The sequence below is a fragment of the Macaca thibetana genome, chromosome 3 (assembly GCF_024542745.1).
Source record: "Macaca thibetana thibetana isolate TM-01 chromosome 3, ASM2454274v1, whole genome shotgun sequence".
Taxonomy (NCBI): domain Eukaryota; kingdom Metazoa; phylum Chordata; class Mammalia; order Primates; family Cercopithecidae; genus Macaca; species Macaca thibetana.
The window spans coordinates 1,920,536-1,935,755 of NC_065580.1; the positions used below are offsets into that span (position 1 = coordinate 1,920,536).

Consider the following 15,220-nt stretch of genomic DNA (forward strand, 5'->3'; position numbering starts at 1 on the left):
TTTGGGAGGCCGAGGCGGGCAGATCACCGGAGGTCAGGAGTTCAAGACCAGTCTGACTAACATGGAGAAACCCCGTCTCTACTAAAAATACAAAATTAGCCGGGTGTGGTGGTGCACGCCTGTAATCCCAGCTACTCGGGAGGTTGAGGCAGGAGAATCACGTGAACCCAGGAGGCGGAGGTAGCGGTGAGCCAAGATGGCACCGTTGCACTCCAGGCTGGGCAACAGAGTGAAACTCCTTCTCAAAAAAAGAAAGAAATATAAGTTATATAAATCATGTACGCGACTGAAGAGCTCTGACTGCCAGCAATCCTTTGATACAGGAGGAGCAGCCCAGGTCACAGTAAGCCCTGCAGGAGGTGAGGGGCTCGGGGTGGGCCAGAGCAATCAGAGGCGAGGAGGCCCGTGGCTGCCGGCACCATCAAAACCCGCGGCTTCTGCACAGGGCGGGGCCACAGCGGGTAAGTCCCTCTCAGGAGTGGTTTTACCTCACCTCCCCCTTTCAGACAGACAGAGGTCATCAAACCTTTTCGGCTTCCTAGGAATCCAGAGTCAAGGGTCACAGCCACACACAGAAACAAGCCAAGGGCTGGCCAGGGTCGGGGCTCCAGTACCACCTACCTTCCACGCCTTTGTGACCTAACGTTGGTGCCTAGGGCCCCTCTGCAGGGTTCACAGTGACCAACTCACTTCCAGAAAGATCCTTCCATGACCCACTCATGTCTCGCCCACCCCAGTTCCCGCCCTGCCTCAGGACCTGTGTGCCTCATCCACACCCTCGACTTCCACCCGGGCTTCATCCCAGACGCACAGCCAACATGCCAGGCGGACGCAACAGCCCCGGCGGTGAGCCTGCTGAGGAGACACCAACCACCAGCGATGGAGGCTGCAAGACAAAGGTAATTCCAGCGCCAAGAACTTAAACACAGCCCACCCGAGGGTCAAGTGCCCCTTCTCAGTAGAAGCTCCTGCCAACTTTTGGACCCAGGAGGTGGAGGTTGCAGTGAGCCACAAATGTGCCACTGCACTCCAGCCTGGGCAACAGAGCGAGACTCCATCTCCAAAAAATATAGATAGATAGAGATATAGATACATAGATCACACACAGCTTAGCAAGAGGGGTATGTTAGGTGATGTCACCGCACTCAGGCCTAGAAGGCACGGCCCACTCCACACCCAGGCTGCAGGGCCCGGCCGACTGCTGCTAGGCCACACACCTGTGCCACCATCCCAACACTGAGCACTGCAGGCAGCTGTAGCTCAATGGCAAGGATGCAAACCTGGATCACACGCAGTGAAAATGCCGTCCTAACCTTACACAACCCCCGCAGTCTACGTGGACCACCACTGGCCAAAATGTCCTCACGCGGTCAGGGCTGGTCTTTAGCACCAAGCAGGGGCAGGGTCACTCTCCTGGCACCTACTCATCAGGAGGGGAAAGACCTCCCTTCCAGGCATAAGCGTCACCAGACGGGGCAGGGGATAGTGGGGGGCCACATGGACCTGCCCTGCAAAAGCTGCTCAGAACCTTCCAGTCAAGCAAACTGACGTGTGCAAGATCTCACACGAAGAACCCCCAACAAACTTGTCAGTGGAACTTCTACAAACATCCTTTAGAAAACAACTCAACTTTCCCACAAATTAACCTAAAATTCCCCAAATTAAAACCAAAAAAGGGCATTCACTGCCATTCTGTCTCACCCTCCTAGAGTCAACACCACTTTCTGAAAGCTACTTTCTAAAATCTCTATATAGCCTTTTAAAACTTTCCATGTAATACCATTAATTACTCTTCTTTGGAAATTTACCACTAATTGTTTAAACAATTTTAGTTCAGCAATTTGTCCTGAAAAGGCAATACACATTAGTTGTAGAAAAAACAAGTCACTTCTAATTCTACAGCCCATAGATAATTTACTGTTTGGGTATAATTTCTGCTTCTTCCTGTGCGTGAATTAAATATTAAACCTTATAAATTACTAAAATATAGGCTGGTTACAACGGTTCAAGTTTCTTTTTATTGGGGGAACTAAATATACCAGAAAACATCCTGTTTTGTAACCACAGTTAAATAAAATTTAAAAACAGAAACAAGATCTGCCAGCATCCCCCCGAGCCAAAAACACACTGAAATCATCGAGAAGCTATTAGAGGAATGTTCCGCAGCTGCCGCGGGCATGGCCATCTTATCGGAGGCTCCAGTTTCTTCCCCAAATGGAGTCTGAATGGAGTGCAGGAGCCTGGCTGATAACACGCAGATGAAAACAAACTCCTGCAGATAAAAACACTTTTCCCAAATACGCACAATCCACGAGGCCCCTGGGGAGACTGCTCCTTTCTTTGACTTTTTTGAGAGATTGGGGGGTTAGTCCCTACTTACACAAATTAGGAATACCACTTACACACTGCAGATTGTTCAAACAACCAAAAACGCATGCTGGCCCATCAGAAGATCGGCTCATTCGAACATTTAATGTGTGCCGGGCACTGGGGACACCCAGCAAGACCCTGCTCTCACTCCTCGGGAGCTCAGTGGTGGACAGACTTCAAACAACGCAGCAAGGCGGTGCTGTCTGCACTCTGCAGATACAAAGGCGCGTGGAACAGCCCTGGAACGGCAGACCCCGTCTGCTGGGGAAACACTAGGAACCTGGCTTCAACACAGGACAGAGCAGCTACGAAGGCTGAACAGGTTTTTGTTTGTTTTGAGACAGAGTCTCGCTCTGCTGCCCAGACTGGAGTGCAGTGGCGTGATCTCAGCTCACTGCAAACTCCGCCTCCCAGTTCAAGTAATTCTGCCTCGGCCTTCCGAGTAGCTGGGATTATAGCGTGGGCCACCACGCCCAGGCTCCTGAACAGTTTTAAACAGGAGAGTGACTTGCTTTTGCCAGCCACGTGATGGGCTTGTGACATAGAAGCTGAATTGAGAAGCAGGAAGGGCAGAGGTGGGGAGGAAGAACAGGTGCCACAGTTAACCCTTCATGGCTACTTATGAAGAGGTGGCTCCAGAGAAGGAAGATGTGAAGGTTGGTTTGGAAGTAACTACTGCAAGAGCGCACTGGCTGATGGCACGGGGACGTGCCCAGGGTCCAGCTGGGAGAGGGATGGTGGCACGGGAGCACACAGGGGGACACAGGAGGAAATCAGAGCACGGGCGAAGGCTGAGGATGAGGCGGAAAGTCTCCTGTTGGATTCCCTCCAGCATAAGAGGCTCACGAAGCACTGCCAACAAAAGGCCAAAAGACTCCCAGAAGCGCTGCTGGGGTCGGCATTCCCACCAGCGTCAGAGCTTAAACCACCACCGCAGCGATACAGAGGTTCCGGCCCAGCAACTGCAGGACGCCGTTCACCCACACCACCCCCACCTTGGCTGGACGGCCCTGACTGGGTCTGACTCTTCGGTGGCTCCTGGGGCTGGTGCACAACACAGGTTCAAGGAGAAGCCAGATGCTTGTGTGAGTGGAGGCCACGTGCTGAGAGTCACCACCTCAGTGCAGCTCATCAACCTCCCAGGAAGCATGCAGCGCGGGTTACTTCTCAAGGGGTAGCTACGGACGCACATCCACACCGCGTGCACACATCCACATCGGTGAGAGCGGTGTGGACAGCATCCCTCAGCTGAGTGTGAGGATAACTCCAGGAGGACCTGGAGTGAGGCACACTCAGCTACCACTGGCATCATGCCCTGTGGCAGGTTCGGGACCCTTTTCAGATGGAAACCAACTAATGCGCACTGTGGGGTCGGCCTTCCCATGTAGAAAAGGAGGCAGGCAGTGGGTGTTTATGCCTGAAAAACCCCTTAGACTGGAACTGTCTGAAGTTCCTCAGTCTCGGGGCGTACACTGTGGCCTCCCTTCCCAGAGCTGGGTCCCTTTGATTTGTGCCCATTTCCCAGGAACTCACAATATACAATACCCTGACAAAGAGTTTCCAGGGCTATGAAAGCTGGAAATTACAGCCTTTGTTCATGTTTTAGTATGGACACAGCTGCGGTCCACGGAGTACCCCAGAGGGCAGCAGAGAGAGTGGACTCACACACTGAGAGCAGAGGAGGGGGCCCAGGGTGCACCGCAGCCTCACCCCACAAGGCCAGGCCTCCTGGGGCCCCTCTCCCTGCGGCCTTGGGCTGCCTGTCCCCACGGTTGACGGCATGGTGCTGGGTGGGGTGCCTGGGCTTTGTGGGAGGCAGAGAGAGGAAGACTTTAGTTCCCTGTTTCTAGCTGCCCACTACATAAAGTCTAAGTGTGATTTTTATTCAAGGAACTCTTTATAAATGGCACCCTAGGCATCTAAGCATCCTCAAGAAACACATCGCCCTGAGACTGCCCCGCTCCCTGGTTAGGCTGTGGCGCTGGAGGGATTTAACTGTTGCCCATTTTTATCAAGATGGACAAAGGGCACCATAATTAATCATTAAAATAAATCTTGAAAAGGAACATGGGGGCCAGGCACAGTGGCTCACGCATGTAATTCCAGCACTTTGGGAGGCTGAAGCGGGCAGACTGCCTGAGGTCAGGATTTTGAGACCAGCCTGGGCAACATGATGAAACTCCATCTCTACTAAAAATGCAAAGTATTAGCCAGGCATGGTGGTACACACCGGTAGTCCTAGCTATTCAGGAGGCTGAGGCATGAGAATCGCTTGGACCCGGGAGACGGAGGTCGCAGTGATCAGAGTTCACTTCACTGCACTCCAGCCTGGCTGACAGAGTAAGACTATGTCTCAAAAAAAAAAAAAAAAAAAAAAAAAAAAAAAAAAGGCCGGGCACAGTGGCTCAAGCCTGTAATCCCAGCACTTTGGGAGGCCAAGGCAGGTGGATCACTTGAGGTCAGAAGTTCGAGACCAGCCTGGCCAACACAGTGAAACTCTGTCTCTACTAAAAATACAAAAAGAATTAGCCGGGTGTGGTGGCACAGGCCTGTAATCCCAGCTACTGGGGAGACAGAGGTTGCAGTGAGCCGAGATCGCCCCACTGTACTCCAGCCTGGCTGACAGAGCACGACTCCGTCTCAAAAAAAGAGAAAAAAAAAAAGGTAGAATGAATGTTGTGACTTTTGTAGACTCACATATTCACAAAATTTTATTTTTCTAAAGACATCTAAATCTTATTCCACATAAAAATGTAATGACAAGTCATTCTAGTTTCTTCTCAGAGATCCTCAGTCTTCCCATCAGGGACTTCCATAAGAAGGCATAGCCCACCCCAGAATTCAACCTCCAGCTGCCTCTCCTGAAGCTCATCAGAGCTGAGAAGGCCTGAGCTCAGGAGCCCAAAGCTATGCTCCTGCATCTGTAGGAAAAACAGAGAAGCTTCCCATGCAATTCTCTTTAAAAGAAAGACAAAAGCAGAACTAGATATGTTAATGTTAAAACTCAAATAACAGAGGAAACGATGAATTCATGTTAAAGCTTTTCATTCAGTTGCTACGGCTTTAACTACATTAAGTGGCCAGATGTGCCCATCACCAACCCTCCCCAGCCCCCTCCCAAAATGCTGCCCATAAAACGTAGTGCTCTCAAGTACGCTTCCAGCCCTGGTAGTACCAGGTGGGGAAGACCAACAGCTAACTCTGCTTTCTACGGGTTTTCTTGTGCGGGCCGGGGTACAGGGTCTTGCTCTGTTGCCCAGGCTGGAGTGCCGAGTGGTGCAATCCTGGCTCACTGCAGCCTCCATCTCCACCAGCTCAAGCGATCCTCGCACCTTAGCCTCCTGAGTAGCTGGGACTAGAGGCACGCGCCCCCACACCCGGCTAATTTTTTCTGTTCTTTGCGGAGACAGACTCTCACCACGCTGCCCAAGCTGAGCTCAAGCAATCCACCCACCACGCGGCTCAGTCTCCCAAAGTGCTGGAACTACAGGCGGAAGCCGCCACGCCTGGCCCACTTTCTGTATGGTTCTAAGCTCCGCTGAGAAGTGGGGACAAAATCTGGTCTTGTGATGTGTTGCTTCTCCTTCACGAGAGAGAAATCGCGCACGTCCTTAAGAAATGTACTCATGATGGGTTAATACCACGAAAGTTCCTCCCCAAAAAAGCTGCAGACAAGCAAATCATTAAAAATTAAATCACAATTCATCACGGAGGAAGGACAAACTGTCCACAGAGGAGGAAAAAGTGAGGCCACCTCACACAAATGTTCTAGATGGATTCATATTTTCAATTTTTTTTTGAGATAGGGTCTCACTCCATTACCCAGGCTGGAGTGCAGTGGCATCATCACGACTTACTGAAGCCTCGATCTCCAGGGCTCAAGCGATCCACCCACGTGGCCACTCAAAGTGCTGGAATACAGGCGTGAGCCACCACGTCTGGACTTAAACTTTTTTAAGGTAGATACACAGGAGCAGCGTTTCTTAACCAAGTAGAAAAAAGCCCAGTAGAATACAAGTTCACAGAATTGACAAGGCAACATTTGCTGTTTCTTAACCCTTCCTTCCAAAAAACAGATGCCATATGGGTTATGCATTGAATGAAAATAGAAATTTAAAAGAACAAGCGACTTTTTTAGAAATCAACAAAAATGTTTTACAAGTCAAACTTAAAAGCAATTCTTAAAATTCCTATTAATGAACAAAAATGCTGCAAATAAATATTCTGCAGAAGCACAACTAACCAGAAGAATAGGAAGAAAAACTTAGGATAATAATTAGATATTCTATCAGAAAGCTATTCTTCTCAAAGAGAAACTAAACCAACAGGAGAACACTCGGAAGCCTTTACGCCGCGGACAAACGTGAAGGATGAGAAAGGCATGTGATCACAGGCCTCAAAACCGCGCGGACACTTCCAGTGAACACGTAAATTAGCAAACTGATATGAAAGAAAACCCCTCAACAAACCACAGCTTGGGAAATCACTACAGTTTTCTGAGAGGTTCCGAATGTTCCCAACACAAAGCAATAAACTGTTTGAGGTGGCTCTGCCATTCACCCCAATCTGATCGTCACCCACTGCACACACACGCCCCACAAATACGTACAATTACTAGCCACAGTTTAAAATACCAGTAACTAGGAAATGTGCCAGAAATAAATGACTTCAAGGGCAGCTGAACCTGGTGTTGGGGCAGGCAGGGCACAGACGGCTCCCAACTCACCCTCAAGATCACAGGGCCGGGAGCCTCACCCTCACCCTCTGTCTACACAATCTAAAACCCAAAGTAAAATCAAGGTACAAGAGAACCCAACAGTGCCATGTAAAGGAATTTTTGGTCATAAACACAGTAACTAATCTTTCTCAGAAACATAATCACACAGTAAAATACTAAAATCAGCCTGCTGGAAAACAACACAAAAATACTTATATCAATAAGAAAAATAAGCCGGGCGCGATGGCTCACGCCTGTAATCTCAGCACTTTGGAAGGTCGAGGCAGGCGGATCACCTGAGGTCAGGAGTTCGAGATCAGCCTGACCCACATGGAGAAACCCTGTCTCTACTAAAAATACAAAATAAGCCAGGCATGGTGGCGCATGCCTGTAATCCGAGCTACCTGGGAGGCTGAGGCAGGAGAATTACTTGAACCCGGGAGGTGGAGGTTGCGGTGAGTCTAGATTGCGCCACTGCACTCCAGCCTGGGCAACAAGAGCAAAACTGTGTCTCAAAAAAATAAAAAGGGGAGGGGGAGTAAATATGAGAAAATTTATAGAGTTTTCCAACTGTAAAAAATATGATATTCCAATTCTTTTTTAAAATCACAATAGGCGAGGTGCGGTAGCTCACACCTGTAATCCCAGCACTCTGGGAGGCCAAGGAGGGCAGATCACTTGAGGTCAGGAGTTCGACACCAGCCTGACTAAAACAGTGAAACTGTCTCTACTAAAAATACAAAAAAATTAGCCGGGGGTGGTGGCAGGCACCTGTAATCCCAGTTACTCAGGAGGCTGAAGCAGGAGAATCGCTTGAACCCAGGAGGCAGAGGTTACACTGAGCCAAGATCAAACCACTGCACTCCAGCCTGGACGACACGGCAAGACACCATCGCAAAAAAATAAAAATAATAGAATAAAATCAGAATACCAAGACTAAAGTGATGAGATAAAAAGCAATGTAAGGCGTACCGACTTCCTGGTTTTCCGTAACAAGTTAGAAAAGAAAACACACACAGAGGGCATTCCCCGCTTCATGTAGTGATACACTGAAGAAACGTGCACACCTACGTATTAAGACAGCACTTTACAGCTGTCTGTAAAACAGGACGTTGAAAAAAAAAATTACACTGTCACATGGCTCTCGGGTGTCAAACGCTCTCCCAAATCTACATGGGGTGTTCCTCACGGTGACTGCACCTTTCATCTGAAAGCATGACGAAGACTGGCCTAGAAACGAGCTGGAAACGAGCTGCGTTTCCAGATGCACTGCCATCCATACAGGGTGCAAGAAACCAGATGGGACGAGAGTCCAGCAGAAACGTGGTGGACAATGCGGGCAAGAAGTCTGGGACAAAGCTGGCTGTTTTCCACACAACCACCTTTCCAAGTAAATAAAAGTACACACACACAGGAATACAAAATAAAAATATGGGGCAGTTTCGTTACAAGCACACGCACGCACACACACGTCTGTGTAAATAATTAAGACTACCACACAGTAAGTCACATGAACAAAAGGAAAATGGGGGGAAAAAACACACTTTCAACACAGCAGGCCACAGACTAATCAACTAGTACATAAAGGGCTCCTATAAAATCAGGAGAGTAAGTCCACAGAAAAAGAGGCACACGCAGGTAACACAAGATGCTTGCCCTAGATAGCCAAGATGCAGATTTTAGAAATTATTGACAGTACTAGCAAGTGTGACGACACAGACCCCAATCCATTGTTGATAGGAGAAGACTCCTTCTGAGAAATCATTTTTGACTTTTTTTTTTTTTTTTTTTTTTTGAGACAGGGTCTCCTTGTTGCCCAGGCTGGAGTGCAGTGGCACAATCACGGCTCACTGCAGCCTCACATCCCCGGCGCAACTGATCCTCCCACCTCAGCCTCCCGAGTAGCTGGGACTACAAGCGCACGCCACACCAAGCCCAGCTAATTTTCTATTTTTTGTAAAGACGTGGTTTGATCATGTTGCCCAGGCTGGTCTTAAACTCCTGGGCTCAAAGTAATCAGCCCACCTCAGCCTCCCAGAGCACTGGGAATACAGGCACGAGCCACTGCGCCTGGTAACCTACCAATTTTCAATGCACACGTTTCTCAAGCCAATTGCTCAACTTCTAGGTACCTAATTTAACAAACTGCTCCTACAAGTACATAAGACTCTACACAAATACCTTAAATATTACATGGAAAAGGACACCAACGCTTTGCCAGGCTCCACAGGAGACTTGGGCTGAGACCCAGTGGCTGCTAACTGCCACCAGACATCAGCCATGGATGGGGACAACTGTGCCCAGCCACTCACTAGATAGACCACTCATGCTGGGCACAGACCCCAACTAGGGGAACTTGTCTTTCCTGCTTGTCAGGGGCTGGCAGGGAAGGCTCAGCCCCCAGCAGCCACCGCGGGAGACCGTGCCCAGTGCCAATTCATCTGTGCCGGGACCGTTGACCCATGGACATTGAAAGATACGGCTGAAAAGACTCGTGGAAAATAGTTTCTCGTTCGAGTTCTGGATTTGACTTTCTCAGAGACCTGGCATTACGTAGAGCAGCCCTGGAAGTTTTGGGTAAGAGGTTATTTGGCCTAGAGCTGACGAGCAGCAAAGTTCTCAATTTGGCGGAAATGCATGTAAGAAACGTGTCTTGCAGGCCGGGCGCAGTGGCTCACGCCTGTAATCCCAGCACTTTGGGAGGCCGAGACGGGCGGATCATGAGGCCAGGAGATCGAGACCATCCTGGCTAACATGGTGAAACCCCGTCTCTACTAAAAACACAAAAAAATTAGCCGGGCGTGGTGGTGGGCGCCTGTGGTACCTAGCTACTCGGGAGGCTGAGGCAGGAGAACAGCGTGAACCCAGGAGGCGGAGCTTGTAGTGAGGCGAGATGACGCCACTGCACTCCAATCTGGGTAACAGAGCGAGACTCCGCCCAAAAAAAAAAAAAAAAAAAAAAAAGAAACGTGTCTCCTGCAGGCTGCAAACTCCACAGTTCCCTGACGACCACACCCCGAGCTTATGCTCCGACTGCTGTTCCTACCAGCAATGTCCTGACATTTAGCGTAAACTGCTCTGGGCCAGGAGTGGGGGCTCATGCCTGTGATCCCAGCACTCTGGGAGGCCAAGGGGTGAAGCGCTCAAGCCCGAGTTCAAGACCAGCCTGGGCAACATGGCGAAAACCCGTCTCTACTAAAAAACGTAAGCAGCCAGCCAGGCGTTACGTCGCACACCTGTAGTCCCAACTGCTGAGGGGCTGAGGTGGGAGGAATGCTTGAGCCCAGGAGTTCCAGGCTACAGAGAGCTGTGACTGCACCACTGTACTCCAGCCTGGGTTACAGAGCAAGACCTGGTCCAAAAGTTAAGTAAAATGTAAAATAATATAAAGGAATGAATGAATGAATGCTCCAGGCCTCAGGAGCCACGTCTCCCCCACACACCATTAGCAATGAGACCCTGTCGTTGGGCACAGCACTTCTTGCCAACGCAGGGCAGCTGTGGGAAGACAGAGGAAAATGTCACCTCTCAGACCTCCCAGCACAGCGCTGACCCCACGGGAAGCAAACCACATCCCGTAGGTGAGACCAGCGGGAAAGAGGCCCCACCCCACATTTCTGCAACAATGTTTCAGCACCAAAGCCTCCTTCAGAACACCTCCAGTCTCTATGGTTCCGGAAGTTCTGGGAGTGATTTCCCACCAGTGCCTGAACGGCAGTCAGTTCAGTAACCGGCTGGGGGAAGAGGAAGGACAAGGTGGGGGAACGGGATGACAGTGCTGCCCTGTTTAAGAAAGAAACCAACCTAACAGGGCAGAAAAGGACACTATGCTAGCAACTGCAGTGTGCACCGACGAGACTGTGGCATCGACACTACACAGGCATTTGCTAGTCAGGGCTCCCCGGAGTGGAGAATCTTTGTAAGCCAAGACGCAGGTCCTTCTGATCCACATGGCAAGCTTCCAACAGCAGCCTGGGCCGCAGGCCACACAGCAGGAGGGGTGCAGGAGTGAGGCCCTGCTCTACTCTCCAGGCAGCCAGGGTCCAGGGCATCTCTGAATCAAGGGCTGTGGGACGGCAACCACCATCGGGGTTTCCGCAGCAAGATGCTTCCAGGGCACACCTGCCAGGACACAGCAGTAGCAAGACAGACAAGAATTACTGCCTTCACAGGACCCGCATTCCTGTGGGAGTTGCGCTCCAGGGCAGGAATCTTCTCCCTATCAGGGTACAGGGAATAGGGCAAAGCGCATTCGGGGGTCTCAACCCCTGAGTCTGCAACTCGCCCAGGCCACAAAGCTCAGAGTCGAATCCTTAGTGAACAGTTACGTGACACTGACCGATACCCTGCACAAAAGTCAGCAAATACTGACCAAAGCACAGAAGCCAAGACCGGCTTTCTGATGCCCAATCATAAACTCTGCCGCCTCTGGAACTCAGTGACATCTAGATTTCTAACACAGGAATAGCTGCTGTGACATTCCGTCTTTTCACCTTTTTAAACAGGAAGACGAAATAACGTAGCCAAAGACTTCGGTCTACCCCATTTCAACCACTGGTCACACTTTAGTACCAAGGCCTACATCTAGTTCCCCCCACGTCCCTAGAACAGCTAGGAATACCATATCCAAAGGCTTTGAAACCAAGACCCCAAAGGGTAAGATCTCATACTTTCATCTTTAAAAATACGAGCAGTGGGTTATGTAATTCAGCCCCCTCTAGACCCCACTAAATCAAGTATTCATATCAACTAATTTTGTGCTTGAAAACCTCCAGAAATAATATCTGCCTCCATTCTGTTACTGAACATGCTGCTAATGGCTAAATTTCAACACCGCTGCCCATCAATAACAGAGAATATGCCAATTATTTATTACTGTTGAATCCTCTGCAAATAAAAATGTTTCTAATTCATTCCGTAGTGGTTAAAACAAGATCAGTATTCCCTGAAGAGAAATGATGGCTAGAAGGTAATCAAGACAGGATAAGCAGGCATTTTTAAAGCTTTAATTAACAAACAGAAACTAAAATGGATTGGAAAGACAATCATCCCACAATGTTCCTCAAGCGTTACCACACTGTAAGGAACATTTACTTCAGCACGCCAGGTGCACAGGTAAGTTTAGCAAATGGTGACACTAACTCCACCCACTTCTAAAAGCTACTTACTGGAGGACATCCAAGAGGAAAAGCGAGTCACCCACGATGCCAAGACTGACTGACATCTTTCAGATGATTTAAAACCCTGAGTTTCCAAAATCAAGCCTGGAATCTTTGGAGTTTAAAAAGCTTAAATTTTATAAAGGATAGAGATATAAGGAATAATCCATCACTGCATTAAACCAACGGGGGCTGGGGAACTACAAGGAATAGGAAAATAGGAGATGACAAAAACACAGATTATTGAGCCTTCCAGACAAAAGGATGCCAAACAGCGATTAAAAAACTACAGTTTGGGTACAACATACACTGCTTACGTGACAGCAGCACCGACATCTCAGAATTCAACACTATAATATAATGCATCCACGTCACTAAAAACCACTTACCTCCCCAAAAGCTATTGAAGTATTTTTAAAAATTAAAGACTTTAAAAATAAAACTTAAGACTCTCAAACAGGGACATTGAGCACAAACCAAAGACAGCAAACGCACATCCCGGAATGGCTGGGACCATGTGGGGCCGTGCACAACCAGGCATGTGCCGTTTAGGAGCGTTCGGCTTCCTGTTTTCAAAGGCGCTTAACACTACAGAAAGTAAAGAGACGGTTGACTTTACCAGAAACTAATTTAAATCAAATGCTATTCTTATTCCAAGTCATCATTTACTTGAGTGATGCTGTCAATGCTCAAAGCCATTTCCTAACTTTTCAAAGCTGCTCTCATGCACACTTAGACTGAATTCTCTAGGAATAATCTTAACAGGGTTTAAAAATCAAAGGTGTAAGATTTGACAGCAACAAATAGGTTTTCTATTAGTAACTTAATAAAATTACACTTCTATCAACGGAAGAACAGAATAAAAGTAATTTTCTCAGCCAGGCGCAGTGGCTCATGCCTGTCCAGCACTTTGGGAGGCCAAGGTGGATGGATCACTTGAGGTCAAAAGTTCCAGACCAGCCCTGACAACATGGTGAAATCCCACCTCTACTAAAAATACAAAAATTAGCTGAGTGTGGTGGCAGGCACCTGTAATCCCAGCTACTCAGGAGGCTGACGTAGGAGAACCGCTTGAACCCCGGAGGCAGAGGTTACAGTGAGCCAAGATCACGCCACTGCACTCCAGTCTGGATGACACAGCAAGACTATCTCAAAACTTAAAAAAAACAGTAATCTTCCCAAGTACAAATGAATGCTCCCTCCCCCTCAAAAAAAGTTTTCACCAGAAAGATTTCTTAGGAGTCAAACATATTTTACCTGTAACACCATGTTGAGTAGGCTGTTCACAGCCAGAGTTGCATGAAACACTCCACGAAGTCTAGAACAACCAAATGTATTCTAAACTTTTGCAGCACCAAAGCTATAGCAAACTGCTTCCTAGTTTAACAATTACAGGTCAAGACTTGTCTTCATTTTCCTGGTCTTTCTGGACATCCCTGGATGTCTCAAGGCTGCTGCACTGACTCATCCCACCCACTTATGAAAAATATAAAACCCTGAAGTCCAAAGTATCTACTTGAATTTCTCATTTAGTAACAAAGAAGCCACCCGTCCTGATAGCATGAACAAAAGCGCACTCTATGATCCCACAATGCTAGTTGTGAGGTGGGATTTCCAACACTACAGGGCGCTGTCCCGCTTTCCCGCACTTGCCATGACTGCATACCTACCTTATCCAAAGACACGAAGTGCCGTGTGCTGGGTTATTTCCGACACAACAGACAAGCACATTACTCGTTCTTCTTCTTGTAGTTCAACTGTCCCCAAATACTTAACTGTTGCTATGCTTTTTTGAGCTCCTATGAAATTCCTTAAAATATTTTTTACTTATTTTCAGAAACAGCACATCAGGTTCCTTAAACGCTCTGGCATATCCTGAGCAATCTCTATGGCCTCCTGCAAAGCCAGCACAGATGGAAAGCGCTGTTTGTCAGGGACCCGCCCGTCCTTCTAGCAGTTTTCACACTATTTAGTTCCAAAACAAAACAGTTTTAAATCCAGTATAAATCTAGTTCAATATTCACTACAGCTAGGATTCTAGTTACCAATGGCAATCATGAAAGGTATTACAAACTGAGAAACAAAAGACCTTTATTTTGCTCACTCCTAAATCATTCCATGACTGTCCCATGCATACTGACCAGAAGTGATTTTTTTTTTTTTTTTTTTTTGAGATGAAGTCTCGCTCTGCCTCCCAGACTGGAGTACAATAGCATGATCTTGGCTCACTGCAACCTCCACCTCCCGGGTTCAAGCAATTCTCCTGCCTCAGCCTCCCAAGTAGCTGGGATTACAGGCATCTGCCACCACGCCCAGCTAATTTTTCAGTAGAGACAGGGGTTTCACCATCCTGGTCAGGCTAGTCTCGAACTCCTGACCTCAGGTGATCCACCCGCCTAGGCCTCCCAAAGTGCTGGGATTGCAGGAGTGAGCTACTGTGCCCGGCTCCATAAGTGATCTTACATCAAATCCTAAAAACTAGAACATACTTTAAGAATGAAAAATTATACAATGGTTTCTTCCCTCTCCTGTAGAAATGTTACCATAATTAAATGTTTGATCAATTGCTAAATCGCAACTTACAATATGAAAATCTTCATATACTTCAAATATACTGAAGAAAATGTCTACATGTAACTGAGGTGCGGCATAATAGCACGAAACGCTATTAAAGTGACACTAGAAGCCCAGGCACAAATCATACACAGACACAAAAAAGCTCCAGATCCCACTCAGGAAGAATGCACCAACACATTCGCATTTATTTTCTTTTTTTTTTTTTAAAGCAAATGACAAAGACCCAGTTTACCAGCTTTACTTTTTTAAACCTAAGCTTAACATTACATATTTAAACAATTGTCAAAACTTACTAAGTTGCCAGCATTCATGCACAACTAGAAAACATCCTTAATTTATATTAAACCAGAAATGTATTACCATTAATGCATTAATATCTTTCACTACTAAATACTGA

The 15,220-nt window shown here is 47.8% G+C and overlaps 2 protein-coding genes across 3 annotated transcripts in view; both read right to left on the reverse strand.

Moving 5' to 3' along the window:
* UBE3C (ubiquitin protein ligase E3C) overlaps positions 1–15,220 on the reverse strand; it is a 542,607-nt gene that overhangs the window by 260,980 nt on the left and 266,407 nt on the right. The window lies entirely within an intron of this gene.
* Positions 1–15,220, reverse strand: part of DNAJB6 (DnaJ heat shock protein family (Hsp40) member B6) — an 84,793-nt gene that overhangs the window by 17,964 nt on the left and 51,609 nt on the right. The window lies entirely within an intron of this gene.